Source organism: Sinocyclocheilus anshuiensis, unplaced genomic scaffold, assembly GCF_001515605.1.
Source record: "Sinocyclocheilus anshuiensis isolate Anshui unplaced genomic scaffold, SAMN03320099.WGS_v1.1 scaffold1074, whole genome shotgun sequence".
Classification (NCBI taxonomy): domain Eukaryota; kingdom Metazoa; phylum Chordata; class Actinopteri; order Cypriniformes; family Cyprinidae; genus Sinocyclocheilus; species Sinocyclocheilus anshuiensis.
The window spans coordinates 498,014-506,223 of NW_015539894.1; the positions used below are offsets into that span (position 1 = coordinate 498,014).

General features: G+C 39.2%; 1 long non-coding RNA gene across 2 annotated transcripts; it reads right to left on the bottom strand.

Moving 5' to 3' along the window:
- LOC107685887 (uncharacterized) lies at window positions 1-4,512 on the bottom strand. Of its 2 annotated transcripts, none has more exons than XR_001634003.1 (3): window positions 4,393-4,512; window positions 416-529; window positions 1-111 (listed from the first exon to the last, which is right to left on the bottom strand). It is a non-coding gene; the product is annotated as an uncharacterized LOC107685887 (long non-coding RNA). The 2 variants fall into 2 exon arrangements; XR_001634002.1 differs by having other exon boundaries at window positions 416-532.
- Window positions 4,513-8,210: the final 3,698 nt, after the last annotated feature.

Genomic DNA, 8,210 nt, shown 5'->3' on the forward strand with positions numbered 1-8,210 from the left:
TCAGAGGTCACTGTTGCCTCACGGAGTGCAGGGGGATACATCATAGATGCATTACTCTTCACAGACACACCACTGGGTTCTGGAGACTCTGATCTCAGCCTCTTCCACCTGCTGATAGTGGCAATGGCATATTAGGCCTGTCTGCTGTCTGCTGTCAATTTCTGATCTCAAGCACTGATTCCTGTCTTAATGTATAGCTTGAATGCACTATACTTTTACATTTATTTATTTAGAAGACACATTTATCCAGACCAAATTACAGTTCCGAGATTCAGAAAGAGCAGGTTCAAGAAAGTGATTTTTGTGCCTCTCTGTGATGCTACTATATGAGGTACTGTTCACCCACCGACTGCAGGCTTCTGGAATTCAGTGCAAGTCAATTAAAAAAAAAAAAAGCATCTGGCAAGTGTCTTACCTGAGGTCAGAGGTCACTGTTGCCTCACAGAGTGCAGGGGGATACATCATAGATGCATTACTCTTCACAGACACACCACTGGGTTCTGGAGACTCTGATCTCAGCCTCTTCCACCTGCTGATAGTGACAATGGACAAAACAGAATCAGGAATTTGCCAGGAATGCACAAACACACAAATAATTTGTTGTGGTTTCCAGGAGCTCTGGGGTACATGCATCCATACATGCATACATAAAACAACAGAATGAAAGAAAATATGCTGCCATACACAAACATACAAAACAATGATCATAAAAGTATTTTATTTGTGTGCTGTAATCCAAATCTTTGGTATCCGTGTGAAACTTTCCCAGACAGCAAAATGCACTTGGGCCAGTTCCAGTTCATTTCTATATCTACTGTACTGTTCATTAATATTTAATTTAAAATTGATACCTAGCCTAAACATTTACTTTCATTTTAATTATATACAGTGGGTACGCAAAGTAAAGGGTCTGAATACTTAGGACCATGTGATATTTCAGTTTTTCTTTTTTAATAAATCTGCAAAAATGTCAACGATTCTGTGTTTTTCTGTCAGTATGGGGTGCTGTGTGTACATTAATGAGGAAAAAAAATTAACTTAAATGATTTTAGCAAATGGCTGCAATATAACAAAGAGTGAAAAATTTAAGGGGGTCTGAATACTTTCCGTACCCACTGTATATTATAGTACATATATAACATGACTTAAGAAACCTATGAACATTTTTTTCAATTTTAAAGTCCATTAAAGAACTCACTTGATTAAGCTGGCATAAGGAACATTTATTTACACAACAATATATTTACAAAACCTGTGAGGAACAGATCCAACTTCAAACCATTCAGTGATATTCATGTCCTTCTTCTGTAGCTATAGTAACAAATTCATAATTTGCCACCTCAAGAAGCTGTACTGATTTTATGACAGTAATATCAAATGCTCAGGCCCATGTGTCGCCCTTGTCTTTAACAGGAACATAGTGGACTGTAACTGGCGATGCCATTTTGCTGCTACGGTAAGGTCTGCGGACTCACACCCAGTTCAGTGCCTTGATGTTAGTATGCCTGACCTTGTGTCTGTTATCAAAGTTTCATTCACCCCTGGTTTGTAGTTACAGCCACAGGGTTCTAGACTTATTCTTCCACTGGTCACACCAGCACATGATTTTTTTTAAATTAATTGATTAATTGCAATATCTATCTATCTATCTATTACCCGGTGTTCGGTTGTACACAGAATACATTACTTGCCCAACGCAGTACCGCCCCCACTGTCATTTGTGACCCTGGAGCACAAAAGCAGTCTTAAGTCGCTGGGGTATATTTGTAGCAATAGCCAAAAATACATTGTATGGGTCAAAATTATTGATTTTTCTTTTATGCCAAAAATCATTAGGATATTAAGTAAAGATCATGTTCCATGAAGATATTTTGTAAATTTCCTACCGTAAATATATCACAACTTAATTTTTGATTAGTAATATGCATTGCTAAGAACTTCATTTGGACAACTTTAAAGATGATTTTATCAATATTTTGGTTTTTTTGCACCCTCAGATTCCAGATTTTCAAATAGTTGTATCCCGGCCAAATATTGACCCTTATGACTGGTTTTGTGGTGCAGGGTCACATTTTGCTTTTTTAAGGAAATGAAAACCATTTGCTGAGAAAGGTTAAGAATTCTGCGGAAATTAACTGGGGCCTGTTGTCAGTAGTTATGGCATGGGGCATGCCCCAATGAGCAAATAGATTGTCCAGTATCTGCGAGATATTCTGTGAAGTAACCATCCTTGCCGGCACAACCTCGGGACATTTATGTAGAATGGAACTCCATGGCCATGAATTTCCCCACAGTTGCTTAGCTGTAGGTGCCCAAGGCCATGGGACTGGCTGCAAAGGGGTTGGGGCTGGTTGTCCAGTCTTTCCACTGAGGAGACACGGTTCACAGTCCCTGACCAGTAGTGTTAATTTTGTCAAACCAGGTCCCGGCATTTCTGCTTAAATTTTACAATGCCCAAGTGTCCTTCATGTGCCATTGAAAGGACACGTGCACACAGGCTGCTTGGCACTACTGTACAAAGACCCCTGGAAATACAAACATCACCCCAACATGTCAGCTCATTCCGCATCCTTGCAAACGGCACTAACTCCTCTGGCACTCGCGCTGTCCGTCCTGAGTGTATATAGGTGCAGAGTCTTGTTAACATGGGGTCAAAAAGCTGTGGTCATGGGGTCATGCTCTAAAAGCTGTTTGGCTCGCTGATACATTTCTGCTTTCAGTGCAGTTATTAGAGACAGGCAGGTATCGCTTCTGTGATGCTTGCGTTGAAGGGGCTGATCGGCATACTTTAGAAAAGGCAATTCCTGCATGTCTTTCCCCATGCAGGACAATTTTGGGCCCTTGAGTTGTCTGAGCTAGAGCCACAGTTATTGCAGAAAAATGAACTCATACAGCTTCCTTGCAGCTGTGCAAGCTGCACTGGAAAACTGAACTGGAGCGACCATTTCCTCGTAAGTTTCAGCATGCCCGAGAGCACGATATATTCTCTGTCCCTTCGCCCAGAGACAGTGGAGAAGCAGGGCGATCTTTCTCTGCTCCAGCATGTCATTGTAGTCATTGTAGGCCTCGAGATATACTGTGAAACCATCAAACCAACTCACCCACAGAATAGGCGGTTCACCAGGCATGGAAAGAAAAGGTGCTGGAGGCTGTAAGATAAACTCAGCCATCCTTGTCACCAATGTTATGTTTAAACTGATTGAACGCTTAAGAACTCAATTCTACAGCTTGAACGGATGCTTCTTTTTTATTTTCTCTCTGTCTCACGTGTGCTTCTCACACTAGCGCACACACTGAAAGAGCCCTGTAACATACTGAACACAACATATCACATTAATAAAGCTGCACATGGATTCCGCTTCTGAGACTCCTGTGCTACAATATAGGCCACTGTATACTGGAGGGCCACAGTCATAGAGTTTAGTTCCAACCCTGCTCTTACACACATACCTGTAGTTTTCAAACATGCCTTAAAGGGATAGTTCACCAAAAATGAAAATTCTGTCATTAATTGCTCACCCTCATGTCATTCCAAACCCGTAAGACCTTCATTCATCTTTGGAACACAAATTAAGATATTTCTGATGCAATCCGAGAGCTTTCTGACTCTGCATAGACAGCAACCCAACTGAAATTTTCCCAGACCGAGAAATGCAGTAAGGACATCGGTAAAACAGTCCATGTGACATCAGAAAATGTTGTGCACAAAGAAAATAAAAATAACGACTTTATTCAACAATTCTTCTCCTTTAAGTCATTATCGAGAGTACCATGACGCGTGTGCGCATTCCTCTGCTCGTAAACAAGGCGCAGCGTATGCGTTGTTTATGTGCAGAGGAATGCACATGCATGCGTCAGTCAGTGTTTCAAACAAGAAAAGATGTCAATAAAACAGGTTGTAAACAATAATGTTACATTTACCTCAGGAAAGACATTCAATGTCATTATTTAGCTACGAAAGAAAAAACTTAGAGAGGAGCATTTTGATAAATATACGCACTGTATTACATATTAACTATATTCTTAACTTGTTAGTGATGTCTTCATTATTTTGCATAAATCTTTCATGAATTCAAAAGAAGTACAGTACAGTACAGTACAGTAATCTTTAAATGTTTACATTTCAACAATGAATTGGAGTAGGAAAATCATTATATTATTAAGAAGTTTATATAAAACTGTTTAATGTGCATTTTATTGGTTTACAACTTTATTTGTTTATATTTGAGCATTGTTTAAATAAATTTGATTAATTAATTGATTAAAACTAATAGATTCAGTTTCAGTTTTCACTAAATGAATTCAGTTTTGGTATTTCAGTAAAAAATATTATGGTGCATCACTACTTTGAAAAAAAGAATCTGGCTAATGCAGTAATGGCTAGTATCTTACCTGGGGTCAGTCAGTGTTGCATCAGTAAAAGCAAAGGGTAGGTTCTTCATGGGTTGATCACAGCTTGATTCAGAAGACGGAGAACTCATTTTAGAGCCAGTGTCCTTCTCTCTCTCCTCATGAAAACTCGAAAACAAAACATTTTGGAGGTAAACTGAACTGCAGTGGCTAGCAGCTCTGCTGTTTATCACACATGCATCACAGTTAAAAGTGGCAGTTATTTTAGTAAGGGCGCAACAGTACAACCAAGTTCTCTCTCGTTTATCAAGCAGGATCAACAATCATAAATACTGTTCATCAGTATTTTTTCTGATTACTTTAATTGTTGTTGTTTCTGCCATTTTTGTCAGAGCTGTTATGTTGCTGAAATGTAATGGTCTGTGTTTGAAATACCATACAAGGAATTCCAAAAACAAAAAAATCAAACAAAATTTAAAAAAAAAACGAACAAAATAGCAGCTCATTTTTATTACTATATGGTTACATGTAGAATATGTTCTGAACTTACCGAAAAATATACGGCTCTTTAAATATCCAGTGTAAACATTTGCCCAGAAATGGCGTCCCTTATTCTTTCAATTTCAAAGGAATGGCACATGAAGGTTATTTCAGATAAAGAGAAAGTTACGTTTTCAATTGCTCCCATTGCCCAGTGTTTACCAACCCTACTCAGTATCAGATACGTTTGACAGTTTCACTTTCACATGTTTGTTTGATGAGGTCATTTCCAGATCCTGTTTCAGTACAGTAATCGAAGCCTCCAGCGCCTCCTGCAGGAAAACTGACAAAACTATTTGTTTCTGATAAACCTGTGTCATGAGAATGAGAACAGGACACATGAACAACCTAAAAATACATGGATGAGTGATGTCATGCGCTATGTTGTTTTATGGTGCATATTTAAACACATTATTTTTATAATTCTCAGGTTAGGTAAGTCAAATCGGATCTAAATTATAAGCACTTTAAAATACTTACAAATTAGGACCGAAGACTTCGTGGTCTGTTCTGGCTTAGATATAAATCAATGCCAGGGGAGGCAGACTGTGTTATATATATCCCTTTGATGCATGAATTATTATATCACAAAGTAATATTTTTTTTAATGTTTGGTTTTACTTCGAAACAAGTGAAACATCATGCCATTAACTTTTTTTCTCAATATATTTTATTTTGAGGAAGTTACATATCTGTCCACTGTAGTGGACACCATGCATCAACGGTATACATAGTGAGTCAATCAATGGAAGTCATTGACTGGTCTGAAAAAACATGTCTTTAAAACATTTACTAACAGCAAATGGTATGAATACACATAAGAACATTAAATAACAAGCTATGTCATGACGGCACAGAAAAGAAAAGGTAAAAGGTCCTTTTAGGTAACAATTTCAGTTAGGGCACCATGTAGGATAAAAGGTATTACAGAACATTTCCTAAGTGCATAATCTTATCTTAACTACAGATAGGAAAAGGGTATTACACAAGCCACCTAACTCGACAAAAAATAAAACACTCGTAAATAATTACAGACTCCCGTGACATATCATTTTGCAATTAGTTCAAGTTCAAGTGAGCTTTTTTGTAATTCCGCTATACAATATGTAGAGACATACAAGGGAATTAAATTTTGTGCCTCACAGGACCATGGTGCTTAAAATAGTTAGACATACAATTTTATTTAAAAAAATACCAGTCATTCTGCAAGTTAAAAGCATGCCGTTGTTTCTCCATTTTGATTTAATATACCTCAGCAACCGCTTGCGTGTAGTTGGTTGGTTGGTATCAGACCTGACAGTTGATTATCGAACTCGATGGAGCGATTTAAGTTTTCCTAACTAGACATAAGATAAGATTTTGTAAGATAAGATAAGAATCCTAAATCAATTTAAGATTTGCTTCTATAATACGAATTTGTAAAATAATCATACCTTAAGTTAAGACCTAAGATAGGAAGTTTCTGTAATACGCCCCCTGATGATCCAGACAGAACAGGGAGAGACTGCGACCTTGTCCCACGTAGAGAGGACTGTCCTGGACACAGAGACTCACAGAGACCAGGCACATGTACAGATAGATGCCAAGTGGTGCTCAAGCCCTAATATATATATATATATATATATATATACAGTATTAGGGCTGTCAATAGATTCAATTTTTTTAATCGGATTAATCACACCCTTTATCTGTGATTAACTGCGATTAATTGCACACTTCATGAAATTAAAAATACACTATTTATCTTGTTTAACACGTTAATTAAATTTGCAATTTGCTATATCCAGCAAAGTAAACCAAAAGATTGAAGGGTGATTCTCACAAATCTGTATTTTCTGCAAGCTTTTTTCAAGATAAATTTAGATGTCTTTCCAAAAAAAGTACACCAAAGAACCAAATGATATAAGGAGTCCATATAATTGATAAATTTATGCACACCAAAGCACACATGAAAGAAAAAAATACTGAAAAAAATCAGAACTGTATAGTATATGTACAGTGCAAGTCAAGTCAAGTCACCTTTATTTATATAGCGCTTTTAACAATACAGATTGTGTCAAAGCAACTTCACAGTATTAAATAGGAAAATAGTGTGTCAATAATGCAAAATGACAATAGTAAACACTCAGTTTTCAGTTAAAGGCAGTTCATCATTGAATTCAGTGATGTCATAATCCAGCTCAGTTCAGTTTAAATAGTATCTGTGCAATCAAGTCGACGATATCGCTGGAAATGAAGTGTCCCCAACTAAGCAAGCCAGAGGCGACAGCGTCTTGATAGCTACACTACGGAGCCTGTTCAGTTTACCCTGCCTTGGCTTAGCCTAGTCTTGCCTTGTCTGTTTTCTCGGTTTCTGACCTTTGCCTGTTTTCCTGGATTTATCCCTCTAGTCTCGCCCTTGTGATTCCGTTCGCCGATCGTCGACCTACGCTAGCCCTAGGACTATTCCTGTGTCTTGCCCGCCATATACCTGTTTGCCACTGTTCGACCCTGCCTGTGTTTCTGACCTCCTCTGCTTTTAATAAAGCTTGCACATGGATCCGCACGTCTCACGTCTTGTCAGCCCCGTAACAGAATACTCGGCCATACAAGCATCCAGCAGCTTCTCTAAAGGACTCTGGCCAGGTATGGACACAGCTATAATGCTATTAGCTCTCGAGCAGGGCACACGATCGCTTGAGAGTTATATTCAAGAGTATCTAGACATTGCTTATTACTCTGATTTCCCGGATTGTGTGTTGATAGACTTTTTCTGTGAGGGCATTAATCAGCCACTAAAGTCTAAACTCATTCACGAGGGTCCACGTGGACTGTGGGTATCGCGGAGGAAGAACGTGATACCGCGTCTGTGCCTGTAATGGTGGCTGCTGAGTTTAATCAACCACAAGCTCCGGGATATTCAAGTTCACTGATCGCTAATCTGGTGATGCTACCCGCTCGTGAAATGGCGGCCGCACCAGAGCGCGCTCACATGATGGCGGCGACAGCGGAGCCCATTCGCGAAATGGCGGCCACACTAGAGCACGCTCACAAAATGGCGGCGACCGCGGAGCACGCTCACAAGATGGCGGACACAACAGCACCCCGTTATGTCACAGCTGCCCTTCATGAGTCCAGTCAAGTCACCATTGATCCTCCTGAGTCAAGTCAACTCACAGCAGATCTTCGTGAGGCAAGTCAAGTCACACCTGTTCTTCATGAGCCCAGTCAAGTCACAGCTGATCTTCCTGAGTCGAGTCTAGTCACAGTTGATCTTCCTGAGTCAGGTCAAGTCACAGCTGATCTCCCTGAGTTCAGTCAAGTCACGGTTGATCATCATG